We start from the raw sequence: 7417 nt of genomic DNA on the forward strand, positions 1-7417 counted from the left end.
TGTTTCTTACTAACCATGTAATATAACATAACTAGTTGGGCACTTGTCTGATAAAGCACCAATGACCCCTACGCATGGTCTCCATGCATGCCCCTGTTGTTTCTTAACCGAGAGGGTATTCGGACACACTCCGGACTCTAGGGTCCCGAGGTTGAAGCGAAAAGGTCGGCAAAGATAAACGATCTACAATCCGGCTAGAAGGCATTTTACATGTCATTTTACAATACATTGTCAAATCGACTGACTGTATTCTTCCTCAATCCCGTCTAACAGGCTGTCTAATTTACAGTCCCGTTGGGAAAATTTAGCGGCCAACTCTACTTGGCCGTATACTAAACTCACAGGGATCTCCTTCCCATCGGGCCCCACAGGTCTGACCTCGGCCATGTGGTTGGGATCCGCCTTCTTGTACAGCGTCTTCACCATGGCCCAGGCCTCCCTGGCACCTTGGCGGCAGGCCAAAATCTTCCATAAATGGAAGCGCTGCCGCACTCCCTGAAGCTTCTCCGCAAGCTCTCCAAGGCCCTCGGGTAGGGAGAGGGACGGCCATAATGCCTGGACGACGCCGCTCATTGCCTGCCGAACTCGTTCGTACAGTTGCACCAGCTCGGGAAGCTGATCACCCGTTGATATGGGCATCTCCTCCGCAGGGCGACCTGTGAGTATAGCTACAGACATATTTTGTCAATTGACTTCCTCGCCGAACTCTTCTTTTCAAAGGAGTTCGCTCAAGAACTTACCATAGATGCCGCGACGAAGCCGCTGATTCTCCTTAACGAAGCCAGATAACTCGGCCCGAATGCCTTTCAGCTCTTCTCCAAGCTGGGCGTGGGCGTCCTGGAGCTTGTTCCTTTCCTGCTGCACCCTCGTCAGCACTCTCTCGCCGGCCTTCAGCTGGCGCAGTAGTTCTTGCCTGTCCGGATCCTGTCCGGCAGCACCTGCAAAGTCATTTTTAGACTTGCGCGCACGCCGCACACCACTTCTCTTTTCAACAAAAATATATATTAATATGTTACCTGGAGGGGTCCCTGTGTCTCCTCCTGCGGCAGCCAGTGCGGCCTCAAGTTGGGCCTTACACTCTTGCAGCTCCTGGGACAGTTGGGTATTCTTCTTCGTAAGATCCTACATTTCAATTGATCCTTAAATCAGTTAGTACAACTACTTTAAGTCTCAGGAGCTACTAGCATATACAACTATTAAAATCTCTTACCCGTATGTCTTTTACATACTGCTCCGTGGCTCTGGTTAAACCATCTTGAGCAGCACGGAGGTGCGCGTCCCCCGTGTTAAAGGCATCCAACACCTCAGGGGAGAAGCACGCGTCACGAAAGACTGTCCGGCGGTGCCTGTGGTTCATGGCGCTCTCCACCTCAGACTTGGTGGTGGACAGTCTGTTGGCATCCTCCGTTGGAGGAGTATCTGGCTCGCGCCTTGCGCTCGCCTCCCCCTCCAAACCAGGTGCTGGAGCTTGGCTGCTAGAGGCTGGGTTGGCAACTTCTACGCCCGCAGTCCAGCGGGCGCTTTTTCTCCTACAAAAGTCATGAGTGTTCAAACACTTCCTAAGAACGTTGCTCTAAATAATGAACCGTGAGCTATACCTTTGCGGTGACGTTTCAATTCGCGCCGTGCTCCTCTTCCGCCTACTGGGCCGGACTGACCCTTGTTGGTCAGCCGCCGTGGGCTCGGCTTCCCGCCTTGAAGACGCCTCCTGCAAAACGCCATCGTATACGGTGGTCAGAAATGAGTAAGGAAGAAATAATGGTGTCAGGACTTCGGTCACAATCACCTGGGAAGCCAGATATAGTCCGGGGTAGTCAGCCGTAATGGCGACTAAAGCATTATCCATGCTGAGCTGGTGGAACACCCCGTCGATCAGCTCCACCTTTATGTCCGGGTCCTCTTCAAGGGCCGGATCCTGGGATCTCTCTGGATCCTCGGGTTGCGGAGCCGGACTAAGCATGCCCTCCACAACCTGACGCAGCTCCTGCATCGAAAGCATAATATAAGAAACTTAAACTTTGAAAGCACGGGTCGGGGAACACAAAGTGTTCGCTTACCCAACGCCGAGGGTTATTCATGGAGAACCCGTTTAACGGGCTCGTCTAGAGGAAATCCTCCTTCTCCCCCTTGTACAGGCCGGACAGGATCTTCGCCAGGTCTTCGGCCGAAACCGGCCCTTTGCGGCCATGACGGGTGGCATCGTCTTCCCCGTTGAAATCCCACATAGGGTGGCCCCTGTATTGCAGCGGCTGCACCCCCCGCATAATGCATGTTGCCATGACTCCAATCATGGTCAACCCGGAATGGGCCAGTAACCTTATCTGGCCCATCAAATAATGGACGCTCTTGTCTTCCTCCAGTTGGGGGCTCCGTGGGCGCCAGCTAAGGCGTTTCCTCAAAGGAGCATTACTGAACTCCGGGAGGCCGATCCGAACAGGGTCCGGCAGCGGAGCGTCTTCTATGTAAAACCATTCTGAAGGCCAGTCTTCGGACGCCTTCTTAGGGGTTCCGGATGGATATCCGGTCCCGGCGATGCGCCATATTTTGGCACCGCCCACTTGATATATGGATCCCTCGTGAGAACGGGGTACAAGGCAGAACAACCTCTTCCAGAGCGCAAAATGGGGCTCGACGCCCAGAAATAGCTCGCAAAGAGCTACGTAACCCGCGATATGCAGGATAGAGGCGGGCGTGAGGTGATGGAGCTGGAGTCCGTAGAACTCCAGGAGCCCGCGGAGGAACGGATGTATAGGAAATCCGAGCCCCCTTATCAGATAGGGGACGAAGCATACCCGCTCCCCTTTTTTGGGACTCGGGGTAGCCTCCAGTTGCTTCCCACCTTGGTAGGTGGCCAGCCCGGCTCGAACCGGGACCATGAAGGCCGGAGGGAGATATCCCTCCGCTTGGAGCGTCACCAGCTCGTTGTGCGGGACAGAACATCTCCGCCAATTTCCCGGCAGAGGGCTGGGAGCGCGAGAGGAGGAGCCGCGTCGATGGTCCATGATGGAATGGATTTTTGGTCAGAGGCACTCCGATGAATACTCGCGGAAGGAAGACGGTGTGATTTGGATCTGGATTCTTGCCTCTCTTATAGGCAGGTTATTTGCGCAGCTAGGGGGTAAAACACAAAAGATACCCTGGCTTTTCACATTCGTGCAATGCGTGAAGAAGGCCATTATTGGGCGTGGAAGCCAAGAAGCGCAACATTGATAAGGAAGCCGGACACTGTTCGGCAGGTACATACGCGCCTTGCAACGCTGAAGATTACATACGCGCTGGACTTATCGTCATTGAAGCCTGGTTCGGGGGCTACTGAGGGAGTCCTGGACAAGGGGTGTCCGGACAGCCGGACTATCATCGTCAGCCGGACTCCAAGACTATGAAGATACAAGATTGAAGACTTTGTCCCGTGTCCGGATAGGACTTTCCTTGGCGTGGAAGGCAAGCTTGGCGATACGGATATGTAGATCTCCTACCATTGTAACCGACTCTGTGTAACCCTAGCCCTCTCCGGTGTCTATATAAACCGGAGGGTTTTAGTCCGTAGGACAACATAACCATTACAACAATCATACCATAGGCTAGCTTCTAGGGTTTAGCCTCCTTGATCTCGTGGTAGATCCACTCTTGTACTACCCATATCATCAATATCAATCAAGCAGGAGTAGGGTTTTACCTCCATCGAGAGGGCCTGAACCTGGGTAAAAACATCGTGTCCCTTGTCTCCTGTTACCATCCGCCTAGACGCACAGTTCGGGACCCCCTACCCGAGATCCGCCGGTTTTGACACCGATAACAAGGAAGCACGGAACCATTCAAACATATCCTTTGACAAATTCTGTGTTAAGCTTCATGATTGTCATTTTTTGATACACAAGTGCTCTTCCTTTCAAGAACTAACCCATGTAGGTAGATGGACTCAAATTCCAAGTGGTGCTCCCAATTCTTGATGAGCTACATCAACCTTGAGCAACCCACACAAGTTCAACTACATGTAGAACACCACCAAGCAAGGTATGTTATTCCATCTTAGAGAAGCTTTACTCCAAGTCATGAGCTAAAGCAACTCGACAAGATATGAATACATCAAGATGCTTAAAAGAAAAATGGCAACCCATTTTGAGCTTAAACGATGAGTAGGACCTATGATCAAGTGATCTCACTTGACTCCTAAGTCAATATACTCCAACATAGGTGACTTTGTTGCCAACCATCTCTAGATGAAGTTCTCTTGTGTTCTTTTCTGTGTTTTTGCATTTGTCTCATGCATATTTGTTTCCCCTTTCAAAAAAACTTCATCTAGATTTCCTTCTGTTTGCTCTGCATCCAATTCATTGCATATCATTCAGTAAATTCCTTGCAAATCTTTGTGAGAGCTTACTAGTCTAGTGAGCTGAGGTGACAAGTGTTTTCTCTGCGATGAACTCGGTTTCAACGATTTGTTGTTTTCGGTCCAACCGAATCCTTTTGGTACAACCGAAGCATATCACTCGGTGCCACCGATTTCACAACAGGAAAAATAGTTTGCCACTTATTCTGTGTTTCTTCTGATCCAGCTCCAATCAATGAATCTTGTCCTCTACAAGCATCACATTTATATAAATGCTTTGTAGTGTGTCTCAAGGATCAAACCCTTCTTGGAAATTGATGTCAAAGGGGGAGAGAGAGATCACATCAAAGCTTATCACTCAGAGAGATCACATCAGAGAGAGAGAGTATCACCTCCTCAGGGGGAGAAAGAGATCTCTAGGGGGAGAGAATACTCAAGTAGAAAGTATTCTCAAGGATCCCAGATGCTTGGTGTTCAAGAGGAGAGATTCCACATGTCTTCTTGAGGGGAAAGACATGTTCATTTGTGCTTATTTGCATTAGATCTGTTCAATTATTTCCCTTAGGCTCTGATTTCTGTTCCCTATCTTCTCCCAGTATCCCATGCTAGATTTAGGGGGACCAAGGCATCTAAGGGAAATAAATCATTTAAATTCATTGCATATCTTTACTCTTGGGGACATGTCTAATCCAATGTGGTACTTAGTACTCACTCTCTACATGTCATCCCAGTCTTGGTATTCTTGTGATTTCTTTTGTTTGCTCTGGCTAATAGATGTACCTGTGTTATCTAACCTTGTTTACGCAGGTTCATTTCACCCTAAGCCAACTCAAGACTACAAGGTAAGTATATGCATCACAATCATGTGTATGAGGAATTCTTGCTGATGTACATACTGTTTGCAAGAAGGACTCATGGGCATGAAGGTATTTTCTTTAATATTCTTTGCTCTGATGCATATGGCCAAGATACATGTAACACATTGCCTGCTCTATCATGGTTATGCTCTCACATGCTTCTGTATTCCATATTCACATGATTGCATACATGTAGGGGGAGCCTATGCTTGTTACATGTCTTTCCAAATCTTTACTTTCTATTCTTTATATCTTTATCTAAAGCTTTGATGTATTTTGTCATCAATTACCAAAAAGGGGGAGATTGAAAGCACAAGTGCTCCCTAGGTGGTTTTGGTAATTAATGTCAACATATCTCTTGTTGGACTAACACTTTTATCTAGTATGTTTCAGATAAGTTCAACAATGGAGTGGCATGGACTAAAGGATGTGGGAACTCCTTCAAGATGCTAAGGACAAAGGATTGGCTCAAGCTTCAAGCTCAAGACTCTTAATTTTACATTTTAGTGATCCAAGGTCACATTGAGTCTATAGGAAAAGCCAATACTATCAAGAAGGGATGAGGTGTTGCTTAATGAGTTTCTTGCTCCACGGTGCTTATTGATATGCTCCAAAACCCTCAACTACTTTCCCACTTCCACACATATGACCTAAACCTAAATTCAAACTCGGCCCCACCGATTCTTTCTATCTGGCGCCACCGAGTTCAGATGTCATAGCCACTGCCACAAACCATAGGCAAATCGGTCTTACCGATAGGGATCTCGGTCTCACCGAGATGGGGTTGTAATCTCTCTGTGTATGTCCATTACCAAAATCGGTCTCACCGAGTTTGAGCAATCAGTACTACCGAGATTACAATGCAAACTCTCTGGTTAACTTATTACCAAAATCAGTCCCATCGAGTTTGAGTAATCGGTTCCACCGAGTTTGCCTGACCAACTCTCTGGTTAGCTAATTACCAAAATCGGTCTCACCGAGTTTGTGTAATCGGTCTCACCAAGATTACGTTATGCCCTAACCCTAATCATATCGGTCCTACCGAGTTGCATATCGGTCCCACCGAAAATCCTAATGGTCACTAGATTTGCTGAATCGGTCCGACCGAGTTTATCAATTCGGTCCCACCGAGTTTGGCAAGTTGTGTGTAATGGTTAGATTTTGTGTGGAGGCTATATATACCCCTCCACCTCCTGTTCATTCGTGGAGAGAGTCATCAGACAGAACCTACACTTCTAGCATACATTTTCTGAGAGAGAACTACCTACTAATGTGTTGAGGCCAAGATATTCCATTCCTACCATATGAATTTTGATATCTAGCCTTCCCCAAGTTGCTTTCCACTCAAATCTTCTTTCCACCAGATCCAAATCCTATGAGAGAGAGTTGAGTGTTGGGGAGACTATCATTTGAAGCACAAGAGCATGGAGTTCATCATCAACGCACCATTTGTTACTTCTTGGAGAGTGGTGTCTCCTAGATTGGCTAGGTGTCACTTGGGAGCCTTCGACAAGATTGTGGAGTTGAACTAAGGAGTTTGTAAGGGCAAGGAGATCGCCTACTTCATGAAGATCTACCGCTAGTGAGGCAAGTCCTTCGTGGGCGACGGCCATGGTGGGATAGACAAGGTTGCTTCTTCGTGGACCCTTCGTGGGTGGAGCCCTCCATGGACTCGCGCAACCGTTACCCTTCGTGGGTTGAAGTCTCCATCAACATGGATGTACGATAGCACCACCTATCAGAACCACGACAAAAACATCCGTGTCTCCAATTGCGTTTGAATCCTCCAAAACCCTTCCCATTACATTCTTGCAAGCTGCATGCTTTACTTTCCGTTGCTCATATACTCTTTGCATGATTGCTTGTTATGTATTGTGAATGAACTTGTGCCTAAACTCCACTTAAACTTAAAGAAGTTAAAAACTGCAACATTGATACTTAGTGTCTAATCCACCCCCCCTCTAGACACAACTTCTCAAGGTCCTACAGAGAGTCAAGACGAAAATGTGTGCCAACCCCTATGCATAGATTCCCAAGGTCACGGAACCCGCAAGTTGGTCACCAAAACGTACATCAAGTATATCACGTGAATATCCCATTGTCACCACAGATAAGCACATGCAAGACATACATCAAGTGTTCTCAAATCGTCAAAGACTTAATCCGATAAGATAACTTCAAAGGGAAAACTCAATCCATTACAAGAGAGTAGAGGGGGAGAAACATCATA

This window comes from Triticum dicoccoides, chromosome 5B (assembly GCF_002162155.2).
Source record: "Triticum dicoccoides isolate Atlit2015 ecotype Zavitan chromosome 5B, WEW_v2.0, whole genome shotgun sequence".
Taxonomy (NCBI): domain Eukaryota; kingdom Viridiplantae; phylum Streptophyta; class Magnoliopsida; order Poales; family Poaceae; genus Triticum; species Triticum dicoccoides.